A 27,908-nucleotide genomic window follows, 5' to 3' on the forward strand; every position below is an offset into this window, starting at 1 on the left:
CTAACTCATGGCAAGGGACAAAAGCCAGCTAATGATCAGTCAGTGTGAGGTGGCATCTTTGCTCACACCTCCCTCCCAATTAGCACTCCTTGCTCCTTGCCTGCAGCAGAAAATCTGGGCCTTTATATTATTTTCCCACAACAGCAGCCTCCATCATTAATTAGTGTATGGAAGCTCTGGAGATCCATTGGGAACAGAGGAAAAAACATCCTCCTGTGACAGTGCTACTCATGCTAACAACTCCAGTTCCCCTCAAGCTGTCAGTGACACATCCTTGAGCTTCTGGTGACCTTGCACAAGAGCTTCCTTTGGACTCGCAGAAGGAAACAATGAGATATACAACTCATGAAGCTGATGGCTTCCTGACTTATGTTTGTATTATCTAATGGGGTTCAAGCTGAGTCTGAAGCTTTTACTGTAACTGGGCCATTGGTAATGTCTCTATCCTATGCGTAGTTTCTGTTGACTAAAAATGCATTTTAGCTTATAAAGGTGTATCTTTCTCAGTAGGGACCTGATTTGGGTATCCCGTCTCTGTTTTTCCACTTATTTTCCTAAAACTTGTGGGAATGCAATGTCTTTGGACCTTAAAATCACTATCATCTGGCTTATAATATGAAAACAAAAAGACAAAAGCCACCTTGGGAGGGAAAAAAAAATAAAACCAAAGTAAATTTGAGAAAGGTCTGTTCTTGTGCTTTGATTCCAGTAGAAATCAGGCAAAACTAGAGGTTTCTCAAGAAAGCTGGAAATTATTATTATTATTATTATTAAAATATTTTGAAATAACTATGGATATGATAAGAAATTTTAGATAGCTGATGAAATTTTATGTGGTTTCTTAGCCACTCATAATGTCACATTTACTTTCTGTATGACACTAGGTGCAAGAAGAGAGTATACATGTGGCATATTGCAGTATCAATCAAAAACACTATTAAAAATACATTAAGAAACAAAAAAAATAGTTTCCTCGCTAACAATTAGTTTTCCATATCTATGTAGCTTTTGTACAGCTGTAAATATTAGTCCAGCTTTACAAACACTTTTGCCCAGCAAAGAACAGCTCAGGAATATATGGTTTTCTTTCTCTGTAGTTTCATTACAGAAGGTAATAAAAGGTCCGGGTGAACTCAGCATCTGCCCAGTTCAGATCATGGCTGTACTACCAGACTGTGCACCTTGTACTGATTAGGCTCCCAAAGTCCTAGTTTGACATCCAGTTGGTTCAGTTTAAATCTGCAAATGGTCCGAGGTCAGGCCTTTGGCTGTTGTAAGGTGCCGATCAGCAATCTGAAGGGGATATCCCCAGGATATTAAATCTATTGACCTATTGACACAAAATCTCTGATGGCTGAAAAGAGCTGTCAGTCAGTAGCAGTGGAGTCTCTGCTAAGCAGGATATGAAGTAAAACAAGCACGTTTTGGGATTATTCCCTAACAGTATCGCCGCTCAGATTTTTATTGACCTTGAGCAGGAGTTAACTCCTGTGATAAGGGTCTGCCAGTAAAAGGCAGAGTCATCAGTCCAGATCACAAGGGAAAATTAAGCTCAAATATCAACTTTGTTCTTCAAAAGTTAAATAATGCTTCTGGCATCAACAAGTTCCAAGTAAAATTCTGGTCTTTTTCTGTTCACATTCTTTCTCATCGTTGTCCTATTAATGAAGGGCACACACCTAATGGTCTGGTATTATCACATATAGAATATGTCACCTCCAGTCTCCCTCCGTCTGCCATCTAAGCACATATGCCATAGGGCAGAATAACTCATACTATCTCCTCTCCCCCCCCCCCCCCCCGCCCGCCCATAAGTAAAGGATTGAAAAAGAAAGTTTTGCATTTTACATAAACAGCCATATGGAGGGCTGCAGATGAGAGAAGGATGGAGAGGGGTTAAGGATCAGGTCAAAAGAAAATATAGAGAAGGCAAAATATTTCAGCTGCATTTTAAAATATAGAAAGTTAAGTCAGATCAAATTGATTCCAGAACAGTATTCATTCTATTCCAGCAATATCTATTGCCATATGGGACTTTTAAATACTGGGTTTGGAAAGGAAAGAAAAGAACACAAGGTAGCCTAGTTAAAAACGCACCAGAAGTATGAAGACAGCAGCCCAGTCTGTTACTTGATATTCAAACCTTCTCAAAACTTTACTGGAATATTTTTTCTTCTTTCTTCTTGGGGATTCTACACTGCTATGATCAAACACTTGACAGCCATTTTCAAGTAATTTTGCATGATTTTCATACTGAAGAAGTATTAAACATAAGATTCCAAGAAACGAGACAGACTGCATTTTGCTATTTTCTCCAGCACAGATACCCTAACCACTGCCCCTAAGTATAGTACACCATACTATTTTTCCATATTTTCTTTTCCTTATAGAAAATTGAAAGCTTTTATATGTTTTCATATTTGTTATACATTTGGATCAAATATCTCCTGAATATGTAGAAGGGAACAATGAACAACAATACTTTGGAGTGTATTTGGTGATGAATGTTTGGGTACATCTACCTATCCCGTGATGCATATAAGTTCTCTTCATGAACAGCTTAGAATAAATAGGGGGTTTAGCACTACGTCTGGAGTTTAAAAATACACAAAACAAGTAAATTATGTTAAAAAGTAAAGTGCAACTGTGAAATAACAAAATACATTTCAAAAGGAGGAAGCGATATAGTCTAACTGCAAATGAGTCATCTTAATGGCATAACAATAAGAAAAAACATACATGAATTTGTCATTACAGTCAGCAACACAATTGTTCTGGTAAGAAAGGAAGGGGAGAGAAGGAGAGACTGAGTTTAGATGGCTAAGTGCTGCCCATTAACAGGGAAACAAGTACTCCGTAAAAGTTACCTTTTTATAAGATTTTGCAACTTTTCAGCTGATAAATGTAAATATTAATCAGTCTTCCAAACTACTACACTAAATTTCTATTTCACTTATATTCCAGAGCAAGACATTTATATAGAAACAGTTGCACTCCGTTCATTAGTTTGAAACCATGCTGCAGTGATTAACATGTGAAGTCTGCCAAAGCATTTTCAGGATTGTTTTTGCACTTGTGTGTGTGTGTGTAGTTAAGATCACCAGAAAATGCTGAGTAACTGAACATCACGTAACACTGAAGTATCTTTATCATTCCTTAAAACCAGTGTAAAAATGTTTTTAAAGTATAAGCATGCCTCATATAAAACACAGAAAATGTATTTGTCATTTCATTTCAGGGGATGCATTACTATCTCAGGAGCTTCTTTAAAAGGTGACCTACGAATAATTTACCCAGAGTTAGTTTTATATAGCTCATACTTCATGATAAATGAATGAAGAATGCCAAAAAGTTTATTTTTTTTCTTGTTACTTGAGTGAGGTTTGGGGGTTTTGTTTCTTTGAGGTATTTTTAAATGTCAGTTTTGGTTTTCCTGTATTTTAATCACTGAATTGATTAGCGATTTAAAAATACATATCAGGATGACTGAAGAGGATGCTGAAAGAAGAAAGAATTTAAACTTACCTTCTCCAAAAAGTTATACTGCAGTACAGCTCAGTGGTGTTAACAAAAGAAAAAAACAAAAAGTAACATAAATTATCAGTAAAACTCCTTTACTTTCCTTGATTGATTCCTCTCTTTATCTTTTAGACTGTTATGATGTCATCATTTCACCAGCATTTCAGGCATAGATGATAGTAAATGGAATTGGATATATAACAGGGAAAAGAAGGTACAGAAAGTGGGGAAAAAAACCCACCACAATCCACAACTGTCAAGCCTTTTTACATCTAAAAAAGTACCCAAAATGTAATCTAAGCTGACATTCACTTTTTCCTTGTTTATCTTTAAATCACTGAAAAAAAAACCCAAACCTACAGCCTAAAGTATAGAGATATGATGTCAAGAAGTTCAATTTTAAGTTGTTAAATGAATACTCCTTTCTAATTAGGGAGGGACTGAAGGACTATGGCACTGATTTGCAACAGCAAAAGATGTGACAATTCATATTCAATTCTGTTTAACCGAGCATGTTATGCATGATGTGCAAGAGAGTCACCTTGCTCCTTTACATCAACACCTGGAACAGGTATGGAGACAGCATGCTTAGACATTGGCAAGGAAGGAGCATCCTGTCTTATTTTATAAGGTCCCCATCTGTCCGTCTTGGAAGCAACAGCACAGAATGTTTGGCATGGACCCTAGTTCAAGGACTGTAATGAGGATGTCTTATTCAGCCGACCAAGAGTGTTTTTTGTGTACCTTCCCCATATCTGCAGCCAGAAGCCTGAGACCACCAGGCCTGAATAGCCATTTACTTCATAGTTACTACTTAAGATTATGTATTTATGAAGTAAAGGAAAAACATTATGAGATAGGGAGGCAAGGTAAACAACATCCAGAGATATCATGAGCCTGTGAGAAATGCAGGGGACTAGTGGCATTCTTGTTGCTTGTTTTCACTGTTGTAGAAAATCTTTTTGCAATATATATATATAAAACTAAGTTAATCAGTTTTGTAAGGCTTTGCAGATAAAGGTCCACAGCTGCGACAAATACTGCAGCTCTGGATTGAGATACATTGGCAAAGCTGTGTGAAGCTGTTTTGCATAAACTCACGCCTGTAATATCCTAGCTGCTAGCTGGTGTTACCTGTTGTGCAAATGCTGCACATCCCTTCCTCTTACCTGTCTTAGTGCTTTGAACAAGTCAGAACACAAGTGTATGTTTCTTGCCTGTTTTAGTCCCACGCTCTTGCTTTATCCTCAAGTATCACCTAAAAACCTCTCTAGCTGAAGCCATATCAGCATCAATAGATTAGAAAGAACTGCCTGCTACTTGTTCCAAGCTACGAATCTCTCTGAAGAAAGAAGCGGTTGATGTGAATTTCCTGGATTATTTTCATTACCATCAAAAGAGATGGTAAGAAGGGGGGGGGGGGGGGGGGGGCGGGGAAGAGGGAGAAGAGGGAGAGAAGGAAGGCAGCTCAGTCCCCTGACCAGCTCTCACTTATACTTGGTTCCTCAGGGTGCGACAGTCTTCAGTGCAAGGCCTATGGATTTATGCCATTATGAAAGGGAACTGAGTGCTGCCAGTCATGAAGATACATATTTTTAATGGCAGCCTTTCTGGGTTCTAAGTCCTTAGGCTTGCATTAAGAAAGATTTACCCCACAAAGGTTAAACCACGACAAAGGTAAAGGTGGAAAGGACAGCAATGCATTACCCTCCTTTCTGTCAGCCACCCACCTTTGCCTCTCACACATCCTCCTGAAGCAGGACAGAAACGCAGCACTGGTTCACTTACTCTGAGCTATATGCTGCTCCTTCTCCACCCTACCAAGCTGTTTGTGGTTGTTCACTGGAGCCATCTTGAGTGTATTTGCCACCAGCTGCTTCCCACAACCTCGTTGCTCCCCTACCCACCTCCAGAGTGTTGCACCACACTGCAGGAGCCCACAGTGCCATTTGCCAACACCATCTGCTGGACCTCCTGAGCCAAGATTACCTCCTCCTAAACCCACACCCTTCCTATCAGGGTTTCAAAGCCTGCAAACAAGGGGTCACAATCTGAAAAGAAAGGCTCAGAAAATCTGAAGCTGCTGTTCTTATTCCCAGCATCTTTTCTCTTTCCTTCAAGCACACAAACATCCTCCTCATCTTGCAGTAATTGTTAAGGGGGAAAAAGAAAATTCTGGCACAATTTTTGACTGCTCTTTTAAGCATACGACCAGCCACATCAAAGCTGTGAGGTGATAGTTCTAATAATATCTTCTCTTATCTCCCGACTGTCCTGGTCCAAAGAACTGAAACTAAAGAGGCAGATGGTGGTCATGTACACTTGTACCTGAACCCCAGTCTCTCTTTTTCTCAGAAAGTCTTTTAATGATAGAAATTAGAAGTTGCCTATTCCTGTATCTCATGCTTGTAAGATACTTACTGCTCCCTACACATCCTTAACCTCCAGAAATTCCTTGTTTACACATTTCTCCCTTTCACCTGAAAGTATCTGCATTGGATTGACCCCTCCTAGCAGTACTGAAGTACTGCAGTCTTCCTCTGTTGCTGTTCCCTCTGCTGAAAAGCCTTCTGCTTGCAGCCCCAGGCTTCACCACATCTTGCAGTAGAAATGTTTCTCAGGGGCCCCCATACTCTCGTTGTGGGCCGTGCTCCCTCCACAGCTGCACTGCGCACAAGGGCAGATCTTTGACCCAGTTTATGAGGAGGAAGCCTACAAAAACTAGCCTTTACATGGAGAAAGCCATCAGGTTACTACGGTGAAACCAAGGGGTCTTTCTTCCATTTTGCAGTTCAAACAGATCTAAAAATGCAAAAAGTAGCTTTTCCAAAGGTTTGGGTCTGCTGCTGGAGAAAGGAGGCCAGGATCCCCAGGTTCTACTCCTGCATGTGACTCCCCACCAGCTGCATGTTCTCTCAGTTCCCTCAGTCAAAGCATTCCTCAGTTTACCAATTTGCAAAGCTGATACAATAACGGAACACAGAAAGTAAAAGCAACTGTTTGCAAAATACTTCAATACCGGCAAAAGAAAATATTGGATAACTTGTTCTTTCAAATTAAAAATGTGACAGGTTATTCACTTATCTATACATAAACTCAAGCCGTGAATCTGCTTGTAAGTGAACCACTCCTACATGAACCCTGCACTGTGTTTATAAGGCACATCGTTTCCTTTATAAAGCCTACAGAAGCCAGACTTTGATTTGAATATAATAAAATTGCAGAAACAGCAGAAGCTGGCCATGTAACTCCTATTTTAATGAATACCTAAAGTAACAGTCCTCTAAGCCATTGTGTCATCTTTCAACTACTGTCCCTCCCTCCCCCTTTCTGCACCAAACTCAAGGAAAAGAAAAACTGATTGGCAGGTACTGTAGCTGGTGTGAATAACCACGACTATATATCTTGTCAAAAATCAGCATGTACTTTAAAAAAGAAGAAAGTAAAATATGAAGATAAGAGGAATAATCTGAGGCTCTCCCATATTCTCATTCAAATTTTTCTATTTAGATTTCACTATATTTCCTTTTTTAACCTTCTCCTGCAGGTCTTTATATATAGGACAAAAAAATCCACTTCTGTCATTTAAAGCATGATGAAAGTACAAAGAAAAATCTATTTTCAGCTGTTTCTCGTTAGAGCACTTTTTTGCCACTGTGATGAAAGTCGATGCAAAGAAAGAAAGACGAGTCACTGATGAAGATGAAGAAGCATTTCTGATCAGCCATCTGTTCAACCAATTAAACCCCTCACAAATAAAGTTGTGTATACGTATATAGCTAACCCATAAAGATATACATATCTATGTGTACACTGGCATGCGAACACATACATATAAATACCATGTAAAGTCTACTTTGTATATACTAAGCTCTGCTTACATGCTGAGCATAGCTAATTAAATGCACACATAGAGAAACAGTGCAAATGCAAAATAGAATTTGGCCCTGTTGGAGAACAAAGCCTTCTCTATTAGCATCCTTTTCTCTTAATGGTCCTTATGCAGTAAAAATAAAGTCCAAACACTATAATTTCATTCCCAGAAAAGTTACAAATACTGTAGGTATCTTTAGAAACAGCTGCAAAAGTGGATTCACTTCTGACAAGATTGGTGTTAATTACCAGTAAGGACTTCAGTATAATACTATTTAAATCATTTTAAATTATCCCTCTCAAAAATTAATTTTTCATCAAAGATTACACAAAAAAATCATGATATCATCTCTGCAGCTGCGATTTAGTAATAATTTCATCTATTATTACCAATGTCAGTTAGATAAAAGAAAAATGGCATCCTACTGTGCTGATTCCAGCATAGGCCATATATAGAAATTTTTAACTATCACTTATAATCGCCTTGATGAGCTTAAACCTCCTCTCAATTAACACCCTAAATGACACTGAGACATCTTAATGGAGGATGTAAGTAAAGGAAAAAGACTTTAATCAAAGAATAAAAAGAGAAGTGGCAAGCAAAAGGAGAAAGTCTGGTACACCTCTCAGTGTCCAATCATACGAGGGTCCTTTATCTTGTCATGAACTTCTTGTCGTCTTTATATTGCTACTGTAACTTCACAGCAGCCATAAGAAAAAAAAAAAAAAAGTGTGCACACCCTTACCTACAGTTTGCATCCACGTCTGGGAAAGACAGTGGGGGTATACATCAAGCAGGCAAACACTGTGAGACTGTGAAAAATAAAATGATGATAAGTTACAATGAGCCTTACTCCACTTGGGTTTCTACTTCAATAGTGGATCAGGGCAAATCTTAAAGACCGAAATATAGTGATTCACATACTACTCAATAAAACTGGAAAGAGCATGTTCTGGTCCTAACATCCTGACCTGAATAAAAGTTCTGCTTTCACATAAAGATCTCAGTTGCCAGAGAAACACATAAATGTTTGCTCAAACAGCACCTGCAGTTGATATTATTAAGGGCATTCATGTCTCTTTTAGCACACCTCTAAGACTCCCAATACAAGCATTTAAAAGCATACACATACTGGGTGGTTGTGATAGCACTCTTCACATTTCAGGAAGGTTGAGAAATAAGTCTCCTGTTTACTGTTTCCCAAACTTGTGAACCCAACTTTCTAGCCATCAGAGTAACCACACAGATTTAGTAAGCTGATAACCTTCAGTTAGCCTCTGCAGACATCTTGTTATACCATTGTGTAAAACCACTGGGCAATGACAACAGCCTGGGAACTGCTGGTTTAGGCTACACGTGGCTGAAGGGATGGGTAGTGGGTTGTTTTGCCCTGGTAGGTGACTGTTCCCATTTCTGTAATACAATAAATAAATAAATAAATAAATAAATAAATAAATAAATAGTTTCACAGCTCATATTTTTTCAGTTAATTCACTCATAATGAGAAGCAAATTAATATCTCTGGGTGCATTAATAGTAAAAAAAAAAAAAAATCTAATTAAAATCAGCCATGGTATTTCATTTCTTTCGAGTGTTTGTTTGCCCGTTAGAGCTTCACAAACTGTTAGCTACAAATTATGCCAGTTAAGGATTCAGTTCGTTTTGATTAACAAATGATTTGCAAATGGATTTTGCTTTTATTTGTTATAGGTATTTGTTGAATAGTTCACCCAGCCACTTCAGACTGTGGGTTGTTTGCTTCACCTTTTCGCTAGTCACTCTTATTCTGGTGCTGAGCACATAGCATTTGTGGCACATAAAGTACCATTAAAAAGAGCCCCTCAGTTAAAGGTAAGGAATACCCTGACCTCTGCTCCATAACAGGCACAGCATCCACCAAATTTAGTCACTGCTGTTATGGAGAAATTGGTCAAACCCACTCATGCTGGATGATTTTAGATGCATGAGTATTACATAGCAACTAATAATAACCAATGGACTGTATATTGTTAGGGGGAAGTTTGCAGATGTGCAGTGATTCTTATTAATATCTGTGCAACTTCCAGCATTCACAAATATTACCCTGCCATGGGGCAGCTGCCTGAATATTTCCAACCAAAGAGTTTTCTGGGACTAACAAAAAAATCAACCTTCTATTATTTACTCTCCAAACTGTTTTCTGTTCAGACTTTTTTTACCCCCATTTGGACTTCAAGCCAAACACATTTAATTCGCCAATTAAAATTTAAGGAGGGTTGATTTTGCATACATAACAAACAAGGTAGCAGCAAAGTAATGCATGCAATTAAAAAAATCCCTAAGTATTCACTGATGTGAAGGTTGACAGTCTATCAGTTTACAGAAAAAAACAAAGCTAATAGCTTTATGGAAAGAGAATACCTTGCATGGAAAAGAGGCATCACTTTCTGCAACTGCCGCTCTAACAGAAACTGCTGCATGGTCCACTGATAAATGTTAAGCACACCATCTTAAAGACAACAGTCCCTTTTCTGTATGATCAAGGAAACACTTACTTTATTATCCAGCAGAAGCACTCAAAGTACAGTGCTTTTAACTTGGTCTCCATTTTACTGTTTTACTAGTACAACAATAATTCCTGTTGATTACACGAGCCTGAAAAGAAATGCCTTTTCTGATCAAAATGGCTGTGGCAACAAGGAGCCTAAGGCAGACTTGGTGATGTTGATATCAAAAGGAAGTCCTTTTCCTGGAATTGGGTTTGAGCTGCCTCAGCAAGTGACTTTCATAAACTGCATCTCTTCAGAGAGATGGGAGAGTACCAGTCAAGCCACACTGAGAAATACTTTCTAGTGCAGACAGGCTTAAGGAGTCCTGATATTCAGAATGAGCTGGAAAAATGCACTTTTCAGTGTGGATGGACATTCTTATGCTGGTTTATCATTTTGTGACCCAGGTTTAAGCCAGCATTAGGAAGTTTTGCAAGACAGTTAAATTAATCTAATGCTGATGAAAAAAAAAAGAAAAAAAGAATGTTTCAACTCATATCCCTTGATCTCAGATGTACGCTGCTGCTTCTTGCTTTGCAGAGACACTGGTGCTCATCTGATCTCCATGCTAACCAATTTGGTTCACTAAACTGGCAGAAAAATGTGCATCATTATTTGCTGCATTCATTTTCTGCCTGTACAGTGAACTGGAATAGCTTACTGGGGCATCAAACAAGCTCCAGAGCAAGCATAAGAAGGAGGGAGGAAGGCAGGTTGTTTTCTTTCAGTATCAGCAGGATTTTAGGATTGTCCTCTGGGGAAACCACCTCCTTAAACAGTGTTATGTCACTATACTTGGAGTTATCACTTTAGCCACACCAGAGCTATTGTTCTGACCGAATACAGGGATCTCCGGTAAGAAAAAAAGGCAAGACTTGCACAAAAACAGCTGGCTTTTTTCAGGGTGGAATAAATTACATAGAGAAAGACACCAGCCTGGCAGTTGAGTTTTGCTGGCTTTGCTATGTTGATTAAGATTGTGAAGAGAAAAAAAAAAGACAAAGAGCAAGGAAACCGCACTTTCCTCTCCTAACCAGCACCGCTATGGCAGCAACTCCCCTGATGTATATGCCATTTTATCTACAAAAGAGTACTGTTGCCCTATACTTATCTTGTTCAGGAAGTTGTATCAGTTTATCAGCTTTCTGTGCCAGTATAAACTTAGCCTCCAATGGAAGTGTCTGACAGTCTAGCTATATCAGAAGCCCTTTCTAGCTAGGATATGGTCATAACAGGAACCTTTCAGCTTTTGGTTACAAAGAGAGCTTATATTTCAGTGGATGCCCTGCCATGAAACTGCACAACTGCTATGAGGGTGCTATTTTTGCTTCTTCAGTCACCACCTTTCCAGACAAAAAAGAAATTCTGTGTGTGCTGTGAATAACAATATATATATATAAAAACCTATTCAAAATTACTATGCTGCATTTGTGTCCCTTTATTTCTTTGCCAACAATAAAGGAGTTCACTCTAAAATCCCCAACATTCTGCAATTGCTCAAGAGCCAGGACAGCTCTCAAGCCAGGTCTAAATTATAAAGTGTTGTTGACAAAGCTGTTTCAGTCACAAGCATGAAAAAAATCACACCCTTAATTGATATAGATACGACAGCAACACCCTCTGTATAGATGCAAGAATCCCTTTACTGGCATGGCTTATGTCACTCAAAAAGGTAGTTAGAAGAAAAAAGACTCCTTTTGCCAATATATATTCTTCCCCTGATTACGGCTTCACCAACAAATCCCAAATTTTCTGTAGTTAAGCCTTGCTTGAGAATATCGGCGATCTGTAACACCCCTCTGTATCCAGCTCCCTTCCCCCAAACTGGGCTTGTAGTTCCACCTTGTGTCCCTTTTCTTGCTTCCTATCTCTCTGTCACTTGTTCTATGCCCCCCTGTCTCCCTCCCACCTCTTGGGTCCCCTCCTCTTCATGGGATTGTTTCTGTCTAGAGTCACGCAGACATGGTCACCCCATATCTCCCGGCACTTCTGCTTTTGGCTGAAGTTGCTGGTTGGGAAACCCTGGTGCAAACTGTCACAGAGCCTGTCAAAATGAAAGCAAGGAAACATTACCATTTAGTTTTGTCATTCTTACCACTGACAGTCACCAAATCTCCGCATGGCTGAGATTGACAAAGACCTCTGAAGATCATCCGGTCCAACCCATGGTCAAAACAGAGTCAGCTAGAGCAGGTTGCCCAGGATTTTTTCCAGTCAGGTTTGAAATATCTCCAAGGATGGAGGCAATGAGGAACGCCATGTTGGAACCAGCATCATATAAACCATTCCCCCATGGAAAACATCTAGACTCTACACAGACTCTAGCAAGTTTTCCTCATTTAGTTCCAATACCGTATAACTGGCAGAGAGACAATTACAGACAGAGAACATGCACAGGGGAGAAAACAAAACTGGAGGTGCTATTTTGATGAACGAATATACATTTTAAAAGCAGGCGTCATTTGGAGGGTTAAAGCTGAATAATTCCCTGTAGTTCCTCTATTTTTCTTCATAGTCTTGAGTGACTGGAAGACTGTGTCCTCTGTTTCTATGTATTGAGGTTGTTACCTGACCCTTAGTAAGTTTAAATCTACTGATACTTTAGGGGAAATTAACAGGTCTAGCAGGAAGGACTGATTCTTATTTTGCATTACAGTCATGTATTTCTATTGAGTAGACTGAGGTTGTTCTTATTTTATATATTAGACTGAAAAATATACCAATGGCTTAGAAGTACAAGGAAATCAGTATGAAATACAGAGTTGTCTCTAGGTTGTAGACATAGCCTTATGAAGACATGCTTATGCCCTCCTCCTTCTTTTCTCTTTAACTTACTCTCAGTGAGATAGCTTCCTAGACACACCCTAAGCCACTTCAGGTTCATTTAACTGAAGATTTAATCTTGCAGAATGGAATCCTCCTACACTATATCTTATGCTTGGATGGATCTATGCCTAACTGGACAGGTACAAGGATGAATGATAATACGTCATTATATTAGCAAATGCTGCCTTCACATATAACTTTCTGAAGGAAGCTCTGGCCTATAACGATTCTTCATTTACTTTGGAGTTAAATATTGCACTTCACTGATGTCCATGGAGTTACATTAGTTTGGGTTGGGGTTTTTTTTAACAAAAAGGCAAATTAAAAGAAAAATGAGTTCTGCAAAGCTAAGCCTAAGAGAACAATATTGTGGTTTGGTTTCTGAAACTGTCTTTGGTATTAAAAGTACAAGGGTAGTAAATATGATTTAACAATAACATTATCTTAGTATTTATATGAAGAATTGACTGAGCATTACCCAGAACCTAACTTTAGAAGCATTATTTGAGAAAGTAAGGAAAATATTCTTGATTTCTTCTTCAAAATTAATCAACTATGTAAAATAATTTTGCTGTCTCTCTGTTACTTATGCCACAGTATTGCAGCAAACCAGCAAGAACACATATTTAATATATATACATTCGAGAATTTCTTTCCAAAAGACCACAAAGCTCTGTGTAGGCAATGGAAGTTCTTTGGCTACTCCTGAAAATCAGCTTCATCAGAGGTGAAACAGAGCAAGCAACACATAAAAAAGGATGACTCTAAGTGAAGAAGAAGATTGTACCCAGTTGAAATTTCAGGGAAAGTAAGTAGGGACAATGTAATCACCCAGCCAGAAGTTGATTAAGATACCACTTTTTCAGCTGTGAGATCTTTAGGTTTTGTAAGTGGCTAGGACCAAGTTAACATTTCATTCAAAAGGTGCTACCTTGCAAACAGCATAGTCTTTCCAAAAAGGCAGAGACAGCCATGCAGAGGAAAAAGCCATCATTAGCTGAAATCCTAATACCACACAAGTTCAGGTTCTGGATTCTCCATCTCTCTTGCTCCTAGAGCTACACTAAATTTAGAAAGAAATCTTGTAAGGTAAGAAAATAAAGTGTTTAGTACAGAAGAATTAATCCTAGGCCTGCAAGATTCCTGAAAACAGCATGAGTTTCCTATGCAGATTGCTTCAGTAAATATTAAGTAGTAACAGCATTTTTATGTTTACCATATTTTTCACTGTCCATCAATTACTCATGTTCTAATAGACTATTTTTCTCATCAAAATTCTCAGTAACAGTTGAGAACTGCAAAATCAGCCGAAGAAAAGCACAGAACAGGCTCAGACTGATGTAGAACATTTTCTGGAACCTGAATCTCAGTTCTGGTTTGTCCTTGGGCTCATGCCATAACAATCCAAAAAAGTCTTTAATCCGTACAAGTATTTGGCCTTTAAGGCTACACATACATAGTGCCCTGCACCTCCTGCACCTGCAACAAAACAAAAGCAAAAAAAAAAAAGCCATGGTCTTATCTATAGTGTCTCAGCCACAGAGTTGCTAAAGCATCACCAAAGCTTCTCCCTGCAGGAGAAAGACTACAAAACCAGCCTTAGGGCAGCTGTTTCCCCAGGAGCAGCACAAGACTGCCAAGAGGTCACAGTCCAGAGCACGTTCATGTCTCCTCCATGCCCTCTTAACGCTTCTTGTGAAAGACGGGCACTCATTTAGCAAAAAGTTATGCCAGCAGCAGATGAGTGCAAACTGCTGCCTTCCAATAATTTTAATGCTAGATCACAATCCAATAAGATATCAGGTAGACTGTAAAGTATAGCATGACACTGCCCTACTGTTAAGCCTTAATTAGTTAAAGCAGCACAGACCCTCCCTGGAACAAGATGCTTGTATTTCTTAGAAATGCAGACATTCTTTTACAGAAATATGAATTAAGGATAACTTTTTTTTTTTTATATGCAAGGTAAAGGTAGGGGAGGGAATTACTGCATGAAATCCTCAAGGACAGCTCATAAACTTTCTCTTCTGGGAGCTATTTAAAATATAAGTGCTCCTTGAAGAACAGCAACAAGTAACAGTCTAGATACAACAGTATAAGTACCAGGCAGTGTTATACCATATATGACACAAGTGCAGTGTGTGCAACAGGAAAGAGAAAAAGGATTAAAATTGCTTGTGTTTTTACTATTTCCTGCCTCTGCCACTGATGCTCTGTGAGATCTTTAGTCATGCACGTCACTTCCTACCAAAACTGAAAATAAAATATGTGTGCCATAAAGGTAGTGAGTGTTTTAACTATCTGCAAAAGCATTTTAATCCGTGGATTGAAAACCCATAAAAGAAACTGAATCTCAGGGCTGAATACAGGAGAAACACTGGGAGCGAAAAAACCCAAAACTGTTAACATTCACTTGCCTAATTATGGGAACGTCTCCTGCAGCAAACTGGCAGTGATGACATGTGCCTGTTTCAGACAGGGAGTGCGGCATATAAAATGTTGACCAATAATGTTATGGCTTGAAATGTTAACACATTCTTACAATAAAATGTTGTATTAAATTTCTGTGTTGGAATTTTAAGTCTATGGGTATGCAGAACAGAAAAATTTCAAACGAACGGCAGAGTTTATCCTAAGTATAGTCACTTCAGTCAAAAAATGAATGGGTCTGCAGGCATGTGGTGGAGAATAGTTAAAAATGGCTGGAGTACTCTTCAGATTATTGAAGCAATCTAGGAAATCTAAATTGGTCTGCAGTGCCCCGTGCCCAGAGCACTCTATTCACTTCCAAAATGAAGTGCTCTTAAAAAAAAAAAAAAAAAGTAAAAAAAAAAAGTTAAGCATTGCATTTGGAAAGGATGGAACACTTCAGTTTCTTTCTTTTTTTTTTTAACATACGCTTCTTTTTGGAAGCAAATCAAAAAGCATTCTATCAGTGTAGGCAAACTCATGAATGATTTAAAAATTGAACCCTATGTAAAACAAAAGGAGGAGAATAATTAAAATAATAACACTAACCACCTCCTATCCTGAAATCCAATGAAAGTGAAAGGGAGATGGAGAAAAAAGTAGGCAAGAAAAGAAAAAAATCCATACCTTCAAGGGATTCAAAAGAATTATAGGGACATCTCTGACCTGGTCTGTATGCTTTGCAGAGATCCACAAATCAATACACCACTGGAGCGATAGGATGGTCTTGGGAATAGACCATGGTGACCCTATCTCCTCACCTTTAGCTACATGAACTTCCTTCACATCACAGAAAATGCCTCCTCTCCTTCCTGGTTGTATCTGAGTGCCTGCTCCCTTAACAGTTGCACTTGCCCAGGACTCCATAACAACTTTTTTTGTATGGATTTTTCTTTCTTTGGTGAGAGATACCTTGCACAGGCCAATTCTAAAGATTTTGTTGTGATTTAGTCAGGGTTAAAGCTCCAGATCTTCAGTGTGTAGGACTAGGGGGAATTTCAGCTTTCATTTAAACAAGAGTGTGTTTTCTAGCCTCTGTAGTTAATCATAAAAACTTGGAAATGGATCCCCAGGAAACTATAGACTCCAAATCCCAGCAGGCAAATAGAGAGATCTCCCCATTCTCACCCCTCCCCACAGAAACCAAATGATTTTTAAAGCTCAGTATTTAGAAACTATCTTTGCGGCTATGGAACATTTGGGTCTGGCAATCTCCCTTTGCTTTGCCTCCCTCCTGGTATGCAACATTTCCTTGCAAGCTAAGATTAAATCAAGAACCGGGAGAGGGTCTGGGATTTGACCTGCATCGAATTGGAGGCAGCAAGTCGAGCCCAGAGCCAGGAGCTCGGTCTCCCTGAGCATCAAGGCAGAGGCGTTGCCCCTTCCAGAGCAGCTGCCGAGGGCGAACACACAGCCTGGCAGCCCGCCGCCACACTGGGAGAAATCCAGGGAGGGTTTATGTCTGTGGGACTGAGGAATGCTGCAGGCCCCACTCCGAGGAAAGAAGGAGAGTCAGCTTCGCTGCCAACAAAATTAGGGCTCTCTTCCAGCATTCAGAAACGTACATACTTTTATATATTTGCCACATGGCTTTGCTGTGCAGCAGCACATGTGTTGTGGCTGCATAATGCTAAGTGAAAAGAGCACCCAAATCAAGGACTTTTGTGGGTGGGGAGTTGGCACCACGTGGCGCTGCATGCATGGCGGTACCTGAGGTCAGGGGACAGCTAGAAACACTCATCTTCTGCCTGCCAAAGAAAAGGTTTGTGCCTGATCACCTTCGTGCAAGAGCAGGAAACCCATTACCATCAAAGGTGCTTGGGAAGCTCTAGTCATTATTTTCTTTCCCTGATTTTGTTACTGCCAGTATGCGCCCTGGTGTTGCTGTCTGCAGCACAAAAGCCTTAATGGAGACCAGGCCCCACTGAACCAGGCAACAAAACCATAGGAGATAATCATAAAGAGCTTACATTGAAATCTGACAAGAGGGGCAAAGGGTAGAAGGAATGCAACATTATAATTCCAATCTCAGGTCCCCAAAGTCCCACACCAGGGACTTTTATAGTCTTAACTATAAAAGATATCCCTCCTCCTATGACTTTAATCAACAGGGGAGCAACCATTGAAAAATCAGACTATGTTTTCCCACTGCTCTCCTGAAAACAATCCACAACATAATTTCCTGCATACATCTGTGTTTAAGAGGAAAAATTCTACAAAAGGGGACGTTCTTGACAAACACACCTCTTCATAAATAGCCTTGGAAAACAAGGAGGCAATTTAGGGAGAGTCAGTTATGAATGCAAAAGATGACCACAGCCACTCTTTGCTCAGCAGAGAAGCAGGTGACACAAGACAATCTGCATGCAGCCGAAGGCTGATGGAAAGCTTGTTTGTGCTCAGCACACCAGAGAAGTTGTCCGGGAACAGTTACGTAAAGATTAGCCCTGTAATGCTGCCAAATACTTTGTGTTATTATGTGCTGTGTTTGTGCCAGGCAGCCCCACATGTCAGAGCTGCCTCATAGGGCAGTTTTAACATGCACACCCACATTTTCAGAGTGCTCAGAAGAATAAAAAAGTCACAGAATAACCAACACTGACCTTGTTCGCATGGCTGCTGCTGCCGATTCCCGTCAGCTTGTACCTGCTGGAGTGCAACCAGCATAGAGCCAGAAAGACATGTCCACTGCATTTTGGAGATGGCTGTCCTCACCTCCCCTCCTCCTCCCAACCCATCATGTTCCCTCAGAGTATCTCAGCTGCATGGATAATAAAAGTAGCAACTCAACCATGTGGGAGCATACAAATTTAATGTTGGCTAAATAGGAAAGCTGTCTAAATAACACAATGATTGAAGTTATGCAGGTCATAAGTCTAGGGAGTAAGGAGCCCACAGTGTTTCTTTTCTCTCTCGCTCTGTTTTCTTCACAAAAGTTCATTAAACAATGATTCTTTCCCCTTTAAAAATTTATGAATGAATTATGTGTTCATGAAAATGAGAGAGCAAAATGCCTTGGCCATAGTCAGGTGCAGCACAGTCTGGCACTTTGCAACCTCCCCCATGCACACTCCTCCCCCAAGGTACCTCAAAGCCTGACCCAAAATGTTTATCCCCATGACACCCACAATCCCTCACAGAGGGAGAGACTTGTCAACAATATGTACAGGTACTACATGTGTGGGATTTACCTGTCCTGGCAGGGGGTGGACATGGAGACCCAGACCCAGAGGAAAACATTGCTTCACCAGTCCAGCAAACTCCTTTCATTTGCACTGTGCAGGTCTGTTATAAGGATGCCACACCACCAAGGAAAATAAGATTCTCTCTGCAAACATAAACATAGACCTTTTTATCTAAACTAGCATCAGAAGTGGCACCATCCTTTTCCAAGGCCTGGACATAACTACATCAGTGTAGCTTGCCTGATGAGAAAGGAGCCATAAATAACCAACAGTAATGACAAGTTTTTATATAGCCCTTTTTATGGGAAGGCTTGCAGTACTTTAGAAAAAAGAAAACTGCCCTTAGTTCCCACTCATATTCTCTCTCCATCTCCACAGAATTTCTTTCTTTCTGTCTTTCTTTTTCTTTTATTTTAAATATATTTTCTACAGTTATTTCTTTATTGGGCCTTCTTTTTACATGTTTTTCTTTTCCATCCTCTTTGTCCTCACTTAGCTTCAAATTTGGACTTTCTGAGGTTTCAATCTCTCTCCAGTTTTTCTAATATTTTCCTTCTTTTGATTAATCTGTGTTTCTACATCTCCTCTTCTCTGTTCTTTGCCTGTGTGCTTGCACTTTCCCTACATCTCTTCCTCTTTATCCATTGTCTTCTGTCTTCATCCCATGCAATAGTGATTCTTTTCCTTCCCAGCTCTGTTTCAAAGTCCTCTTCTCACACCCTGATCCTTACCATGATTATTTCACATCCTCCATTCCCTTTCTCTTGTCCTGTTGTTATTATTATTTATATAACTTACTGCAATAATGCCCAGAGATCTAATCTTGACTGCCCTTTCACCACCCCCACCAGCACCCTCTCCCTTCTCAGTGATCTACTTAAACAGTCAGGGTCGTTCCCTGTCTCAAGCATCTTCTCTTTTCGAGCTTTTTTTTTTTTTTTTTTTAACATGTGCAGATAGGGTCTGGCTAGCTATGGAAATGTTAGGATTAGCTTGTTCTTGCAGTATGTTGGTCAGTCTGCCCTGGAGTCTGTGGAGAAGGGGCCACACCACGACAAGATCTCCAGGAAGAAAGCCAACTCAGTTATTGCACAGTACTTGCCAGTAGTTTCAAAGGACACAAACTCCTCCAGCAACTCCAACTCTTCCATAATCAGGTTGGCAGGTGACTGTAGAGAGAAAACAAGCAGGCTGCAGACTGTCTTCACTGACTGGGCGGCTGTCACCAGCAGCACGTTCCCCTAGGACTGCCCTCAAGGTGAACCCTGAAAGTGAAGATATCTTGGCATGCCTGGCACAGCAGACCCCACCACAATAAGGATAATCCCCACTGGGACAGGAGGCAAAATGACTCAGAGCACCTCATGGTTGGACAGCGGGACATTTTTCTGGGTACTTTTAAAGGAGTAAGTCTGATAATAATTAGGTTAAAAAAAAAAAAACAAACAAGGCCACTGTGGAGCTTTCTGGGCTGCAGTGGGAATATTTCAAGCTGCTGCTTAGCTGTGGTGAGGTACAGCTTGATGGAAGCCTTTGACTCACTTCCATTTGCCTTGAGCTGAATAGTGTTTTCAGACAGAAAACTTTGGCCTTAGGAGGCTGAATCTTTTTGTGGATTTCTATGTCTTTGAGAAACTGAACCTCAGAGCTTTGCTGGATGGGAATTGTATCCAGGACCTCAACAGGAGAGACAGTATCTGTTTCTTTCTATAAGGATAAAGCATTGACAACGATTAGTTGTACCACCACCAAAGGAACCCCAGGCAAGCGGGGCAGGTTGAACTTCCCTTACTTTGACAGACTGCATTGTGTGCCATAAGAGAGGTCTTCAATCCAGAGGGCTGTGAAAGCCAGAGGAACAAAGCAAAAAAAGGGAGTGACTAAGGAAAAAAGTGGCTTCGGGAACACTGAAACAAGGCGGGAAGGGAGAGGGAAGAGAGATGCAGAGGGCAGAAGGAAATCGAGAGCAGTGCCATTGTTTAAAAAAATGCTACTTATGAAAAAAGATCCAAAAGCTGGCCCTGCAGTCACTAGGTTTTTTCTTTTCTTTTAATTTCTCTTTCTTTCATCTTTCCTTGGTCTTTACACTTGCCAGGTCTCTGGCCACGTACAAAGTTATAACATGGTCAGAACATATTGGTCAGAAGAGCTATTAACTCTAAGATATATTGCATCAACTTTTACGTTTTCAGTCACCAATATCTCTCTCAGGCTTGTTCCATCCCCAGATGCAAATTATATTAAGCTGGCTACTTCTACACGCTTCCATCCTTTTTTGTAACAAATTATGGACATTTAAATCCTTTCCACACAAATCTGGGAGGTTAAATCAGCAGCCAAATCTACACTGTCTGGCCAGTAGCAAAGAAAGTTTTTTTGATATGATTTTGTTTCCTGTGTCATGCAGTGTGTGTGAGTTTTACCTGGGAATGTTGGAGGTCATTAAACATCTTGGGGAGCAGATCCCCAGTCATCCCATAGACCAGAACAATGGGAAGATTGATTGGGTTTTTTGGAGGGGTAGGGGGAAATTTTATACTAATAAAATAGTTTTTTTATACTAGTTTGATGCCACTAGCAGGGATATTTATCCATGCTGTGCATCCTCAGCTGAATAAAAAATAGATCAAGAGGATTTTTTTTTAATTATTTTGGAAAGAGAAATAAAAAGAATGAAACTTAATATGTTTGAAATGTTTGTAAATTTTTAAACATAAAAACCCAACAACCCCATATCCCTATCAACCTGTAGCTCAAATTACTAACTTGGCATACAACATTAAAAGAAGCACAGTTATTATTGCACCCAGGAAACAGGGACAGATGGGGAAAGAGAAGAGATATTAAAGGGGAAAGACTATTATTTTCATGTACTCAAGTTCTGACATAAAAATTGGGATTTTGTCTGTTAAATGTTGATGTGCACAAAATCATAGCCAGGTCTAAATGCCTTAGTCATGGCAGGGGGTTAAAAAAGAGAATATTTGAGAATAATGTGAATTAAAAAGGCAAGTTAGTTTAAATTTCTGTTTGGTAGGGCCTGAGGCCTACAACTCCGATGGGAATACACTGTAGCCTGAGGGCTGATGAATGCCCTTAATGAAGTTGGACAACCTGGAATACATGCATAAAATGATTTTAAATATTGATATGATGTCATTGTGTGTCTGAAGATATTGAAATGTTCATTTTCAGAGCTAGACAGGTTGTGTCTAATTTATTATGGGGAGGGGAATGATTATTTACATTTTTTAATGTAGCAATAAAACAATTATGGGATTTAGGGAAAGAGAAAATATTCATGCTTCTCTGAGAGCAAAAATGTGCTGCGATGGAAATGGCATAGAGGAGCTTATACCAGCAGATATTAAGAAATACACTTTCCCTTTTTCCTTCCTGATAATTGTGGTAATACATTCATAAAGTATGTAAAGAAAAAAGACCCTTTGACCAACGTTAATTATATTTAACCTGCTCTATGTATAGTAGAAGGAACAGCTTAAATACATCATTGGGGACAACTAATTCACCCATATATTCTGAATGTGTCTATTATAACACTTCCATGACATTTTCTGGTTTTCAGAACAATTCTTACCACGAAGAAGAGGAGACGTGGCGTTATAATGGTACGTTCAGTTCTGTTGTGATATGAAAGTTTTTACAGAGAATGCCTCAGGGCAGCTGTCTGTCTCGTGTGTTCAGTATTACAGCTGTATAACACACAGGGGTGGAAGTGTATTGAAGGCAGAGCCATTGCAGTCTGCTGGAGGTTGCTAGTGTTAAGGTCCAATCCTGATGATCCCGCAGACCAACCTAAAAACAGAAATTCTTTGCAAAAATTGCCTAGGATACTTCTTTCACTTGTTCTTTTGTTCTTAGTTGATACTCACAGCTACCTGCTCAGAAGAACTTAGATTACATTTCAGCTCTCGTGCAAATTGGAGCAGCTCCCTTATACATGGAGGCATTTGTAGGGGTGATTTTCTGTTTCTCTGAAGCATAAGTTTGGCATTGTCCACACTTACATGTGCTAGCAAGCAGGAATCAAAGTTTTCACATCTCTCTGGTCCCATGTGCACCTTTTACATCAGTGGTTTAAAACAATTTGCATAGTTAAGCACATGTCTAACTCAAAGCATCTCACTAAGGCTGTTTCTCTGCACAAAGATGGATAATTTCATGCTGAATCATGACCCGTTTGATTACAGACACAGTGTAACATCAAATAGGTCCTTTAAAGGAGATACACACTGCACTGTCTTGTTCCACTTTAGCAGATCACAGACACTAGAAATACTGCTTATAATATGGGCAGAGCTCTTTCTGTGTCCAGCCTTCAGATAAGCTTCAGAATGGGCAAAATACTTCCAGGAATACAGTGGCAAAATTGCCAGAGAAGTCCTCTTCCTGCAACACGGATAACAACGACTGGACAGGCAAATGAGACAGAGGAAGGAAAACCTTGAACAATATGCCTGGACCCAGTCATCAAATATGAAAAAGAGCTAGAAAAAGACGAGGGAAGGGCACCATGGCTGAGAACAAATGTAAGAAATTCACACTTTTTAGTGAGCAAGATTGAGAACTGAGGGGGACTTGACAGAGATGTGTAAGGCTACAAACTGCCCAGCAGAAGCATGCAGGCATTGATTATTCCTCTTAGAATCATACCATAGAATCATGAATGCTTTGGGTTGGAAGGGACTTTAAAGATCATCTAGTTCCAACTCCTCTGCCCTGGACAGGGACATCATTCACTAGACCAGGTTGCTCAAAACCCCATCCAACCTGGCCTTGAACACTTCCAGGGATGGGGCACCCACAGCTTCTCTGGGCATCATGTGCCAGTTTCTTGCCACCCTCACAGTAAAGAATTTCTTCCTAATATCTAATCTAAATCTATCCTCTTTCAGCTCAAAGCCATTCGCCCTTGTCCTATAACTATAGGCCCTTGTAAAAAGTCCCTCTCCAGCTTTATTGTACTTCCCCTTAGGTATTGAGAGGCTGCTGTAAAGTCTCCCCAGAGCTTTCTCTTCTCCAGCCTGAACAACCCCAACTTTCTCAGCCTGTCTTCATAGGAGAGGCACTCCAGCCCTCTGGTTATCTTCATGGCCCTCCTCTGGACTTCCTCCATGCTGGGGGCCCCAGAGCTGGATGCAGCACTCCACAGGTAGGATCTCACAAGAGCAAAGTAGAGAGGGAGAATCACCTCCCTCGACCTACTGTTCATGCTTCTTTTGATGCAGCCCAGAATATAGTTGGTACTCTTCCCACAGTGTCAGAAGGAAGGAGCACCCAATGAAATGAGCAAGCACCACATTTACAAGAGGAAGCCATTTTTTCCTCAGAGCATATAATTGTGCACATTTTCTGCTGCAGTATAAGAGGCCAAAAATACTTACAGATTTAAAGAGACTGGACAAATTCACAGAGGATAGCTTCTTAAGTCTGGATGTAACCTCTGATTCAGGAAATTGCTAAACCATTGATTGTCAGGAAAAAAAAAATCACTTTATAAGTCTCCTGTTTCCTCTGCTTTTCCCCTAGCTATCCATTTCTGTTAATGCTAGATAGTAAACAGCACTAGAGAGGTTGCCCGTGCTCTTATGAAGGTGTACAAGGTACATACAACCCTCGGATGTGTGTCTAATTCATCTCCACTGGATAATCACTGGGAAGTGAGCTGATTCCTGGCATTCTTGACCCATTTCATCTGAACAGGAGTAACTATCAATAGAGAGTAAGAGAGTAAGAGCACAGCAGCCAGGGAAGTGTCTCTACAGGCTTATTCCCAGTGCACACGTGTGTGAAACTCCACATGCACATTCACAGGTTAGCCCAACTCCCAGTCCTTATCCCTGTGGCCTCAGCTTCCCTGAAAAGCCATGTTTCACATGTCTCAGCAACTATTTGCTTCTTGGGTTTTACATCCCATGTGTTACAGCTATTTAAAATTAATTTAAATTAAGGAATGGATCAGATCTCATGACGATTCCAGCTACCCTCTTTTCTGAAGTGATTGCTTGGAAGGAGCAGTGTTTGGATCTCAATTTGGTAATCAAATAGCCAAACTATGTGATTAGACTATATCAAATTAGGCACCGTTCACCAGCTGACACTCCCAACTAATGCCTCTTGCCTCTAATTGACTTTATTTCCACTTCCTTTAATGTGGCTACCCGTTTTCAAGCTGTTAAATGGATTTACGTGCCTTCCAGATTGGTCCTTCTGATCAACATCCTGCAGCCCTCCTGCTCTTCACCTACCCCTACCAGCATCAGTACTGTCTCCTTCCACCCCTCTCCTCTCTTTTGTCTTGCACATACTTCTATTCTTAAACTTCATCTCTCAGATAAACAGGCAGCATCGTTTGGCCAGTATACAATGAAACACTGAAAATCTGGGGTGAGAAGGCAGGTGGGGCCCTACCTTTGGGTAGAAATGTGTCCCCAACACACACACACCAAAAAAAAAAAAAAAAAAAAAAAAAAAAAAAATCTGGGCCAGCTGAGTGGTCATAGTGAGAGAGAGGTCAGGACTCCCTGACTGCAGGGAGCTTCCTAAACATCGCCTGCTCAGGTTTGAGGGATGGAGCACGGCTGGCAACAGGGAATCATGCCTGAGTCTTGCATATCCTCAGTTTGGCCTCGTTTAACATGGCCACTCAGAAATACCGCCTCTCCTGTGCCTGCCCCTTGCATTGCCTACGTGCATGGAGCACGCGTAAGGCAATCCAGAGAAGGCACCCTCTGCTGGGACAGCACTCCTGCCCCACAGGGTGCTGGCAGCACTTTTCTCTGTGGGAATATATAATGTGATATAGTTTTGCCCACAGTACATGCTCTAGGTTATCTAGCACAAACCAGAGCAACCCCCAGGCAGCTGTAAATGGTGCAAGTGGAGCCGATTACTGCAATTCTTTCTAAGTTGTACTGAGGAACACAGCAGCTTTGCCCTCTCTACTTGTGACAGGTTGGCTACATACACAGTCTGCATCACGCTGCACCGCGCATTAGGCTAAAGACTTTTGGGGTTAATGAATATCAATCACCATTCACAGAAAGTTTGACTATACAATATACATTGCTAAGAAAAACAATTGTATGTTAGCATCATTCACTGCTAATATGGGATACAAAGGAATATTAAAAGCATTGCAGTAATGACAACTTCTCCTGGGAAGAACATAAGCATGGTAAGAAATCTTTTTATAAAAAAAGCTTTTAAATGTTTCTACATATCAAAATTATTTTAAAATATTGTAACATTTCCAGAATAGAAATGTGATCTTAGTTGTCTAAAAATGCATTCACAAAACAGAAAAGTAGCATTATTTAAATGCTCTTAAAATTGAGGGAATAAACTTTAGTTCATTTATGCAGCTGAAAAAATTATCTGAATACAATTGTAATTCAGAATAAGTGAAAATATGTCTCAATTCATATTTAACTTTTTGACACTTTTGTATTGTACCATATACAATTCCAAAATTATTTAATGTATTTTGTTTCTTCTTTTACAAGACAAATGAAAAGCTTTCTACAATACGGGTCAAAGCAGAATTCTCATTCCTAAGCTTCCTAAAGGATTGTCTTCACTCAGCTGATCTTTTTTTATGTGTCTAAAAATCACCTCTATATTTGTTTTCTGCTAATCAGCAATCATCATTACACATGATGGACAGCAGGATTTGGCTGAAGAGCTGCAAAATTTTTAGAATACATTTGAAGGCTGATTTAAAAATCACATAGTATAATATATATTACAACATATTGTCTAGGCCACCTTAGAAGAAATCATTGATACAACTGAGTAAGCCAGCACTGGCCTCGATGGAATAGCATTGGCACAAAAGAAGTAATGCAGTAATGCACTCCCAAGAACTGAGAGCTAATAGAGAGCAACATAATGGATATTACCCAGGATGTAATACCCTTTTTCTCATACATACCACTTCATTTCACATCAGGATGCAGACAAGATCAGAAGAGAACCTATGGGAGGAAAGGCGGAGGATGAGTGATGGGGGTTTGTCCATGATCAGGTGAAACTGATTCACCAATGAAACCTCTCAGGCCCAAGTGCAAGGCACAGATTCAGTGACACCAGGTGTGAATTTTAAGGAACTCTCAAGCTAACCAGTTTTCTAGCACTCCAGATCTCTGCCCTTGAGTTTTGTTCCTACTCTCTCTTCTCACCTCCTTGCTCCCTTCTCATCTTGAGCAGGAAAGTCCCACGCTGGTAAATGTCTGAGGGTAGTAACCCTAGAGACAGATCCAAATTGGTTCAAAAAACTGTTGATCGCTCCTGAGAAATTTGTCTGGATCTGGATAATTTAGCAAAAGGATGTTTGGGGGGGATTTTGTCACGTTCATTACACTTACTTGTGTTGCTCTTGTGCAGCAGCCCCACCATTCTATAACTTCTCAGGAGCACAACAACCCCTACCCCAGATCTCGCAGCAAGTGTTCCTGGCCAAGAAATGCAAAATCACATTGAAAGAGGGAAAGGCAGGTTTCTTGGCCTCTGCAAGCTCCTATATTTTGCTTAGTTTTTTCCCTCCCAATATCTGCCCTGTAAAAAACTCAGATTTCTGAATCAGCAACTCCAGAATCTTAGTTTACGAGTGTCACTCATTTACCACCCTTTCACAGAAACAGTTGTGTGTGTGTGTGTGTGTGTGCACATGTGCACCCATATCCCCACATACTTCCCATCATCTGAATCTCTCTACATTGTAGGACAGAGGTCTGCATCTCTGTTGTCCTGCACCTTCAGGCAGGCATTTACATCACCGGGATACATATGCTAAACATTACTATTGTTATCAGGTACTGACTTGCGCCCATGCTGCACTCACCGAAACGGCTGCGTAAGATGGACAATCAGCCCCCAGGTTTCTGGGCGAAGTACATACCTCTCGATTCTGCCATTGATTTGTCAGGAGATGTATACTCAAGTAGATGGTTCTGAAGAGGATCCTTTAGGAAGAGTGTGGTCAGATTGACCTCACTTTCACTGAGCTGACAGCCTGGTGAAGAAAGTTAAACTGAATATCAAAATCATCAGCAAAACCCTCCACTTTCTTTGATTGTACAGTTTAAGAGGAGCCATTCGAGCTCAATTTATTCTCTACACAGGAACTTCATTGATTATCTCAGACATTCATGCAGGAAGGAAGATGAGATAAGAAGAAAGTTGTTTTTTTTTTTTTTTTCTTTAAAGTGATTGCAAGATGGAGAAAACTGCTTTGTGAGTGTAATATATACCATAAAGTTCCCTTTGTGTAATCTGCTACTGAAAAGTGAGAAGAGTTTACCTTTTCTGAACAAAAGAAACATTAGAGATGGGCTCATGATTACGGAGGGCAGAGATATGAATACTAGGATTAGGGTATATATTCAGATACAAGATTAGCATACGAAAAATAAGTTTTCTTGAGGAAAATATTGTGGAGGTTCTCCCATTGTCTTGTACTGTCAATCACCAACATTGGGAAGAGAG

At 40.1% G+C, this 27,908-nt stretch overlaps 2 long non-coding RNA genes across 5 annotated transcripts in view; one reads left to right on the forward strand and one right to left on the reverse strand.

Moving 5' to 3' along the window:
- The window catches only part of LOC129736499 (uncharacterized), a 66,686-nt gene extending 58,162 nt beyond the window's left edge, over window positions 1-8,524 (forward strand). For 2 of the 3 annotated variants that reach the window (XR_008733201.1, XR_008733202.1), the window contains 3 exons: window positions 3,239-3,273; window positions 3,953-4,923; window positions 5,029-8,524. This is a non-coding gene — a long non-coding RNA (uncharacterized LOC129736499). Of the gene's footprint in view, window positions 1-3,238; window positions 4,924-5,028 lie in introns of all 3 variants that reach the window. The other variant, XR_008733203.1, reaches the window with a different exon arrangement.
- Window positions 8,525-17,611: 9,087 nt separating this feature from the next.
- LOC129736514 (uncharacterized) lies at window positions 17,612-27,569 on the reverse strand. 2 transcript variants are annotated; one of them, XR_008733227.1, is made up of 3 exons: window positions 27,322-27,569; window positions 26,356-26,398; window positions 17,612-18,544 (listed from the first exon to the last, which is right to left on the reverse strand). It is a non-coding gene; the product is annotated as an uncharacterized LOC129736514 (long non-coding RNA). The 2 variants fall into 2 exon arrangements; XR_008733228.1 differs by lacking the exon at window positions 17,612-18,544 and adding an exon at window positions 22,006-22,217.
- Window positions 27,570-27,908: the final 339 nt, after the last annotated feature.

The sequence above is a fragment of the Falco cherrug genome, chromosome 7 (genome assembly GCF_023634085.1).
Source record: "Falco cherrug isolate bFalChe1 chromosome 7, bFalChe1.pri, whole genome shotgun sequence".
NCBI lineage: Eukaryota > Metazoa > Chordata > Aves > Falconiformes > Falconidae > Falco > Falco cherrug.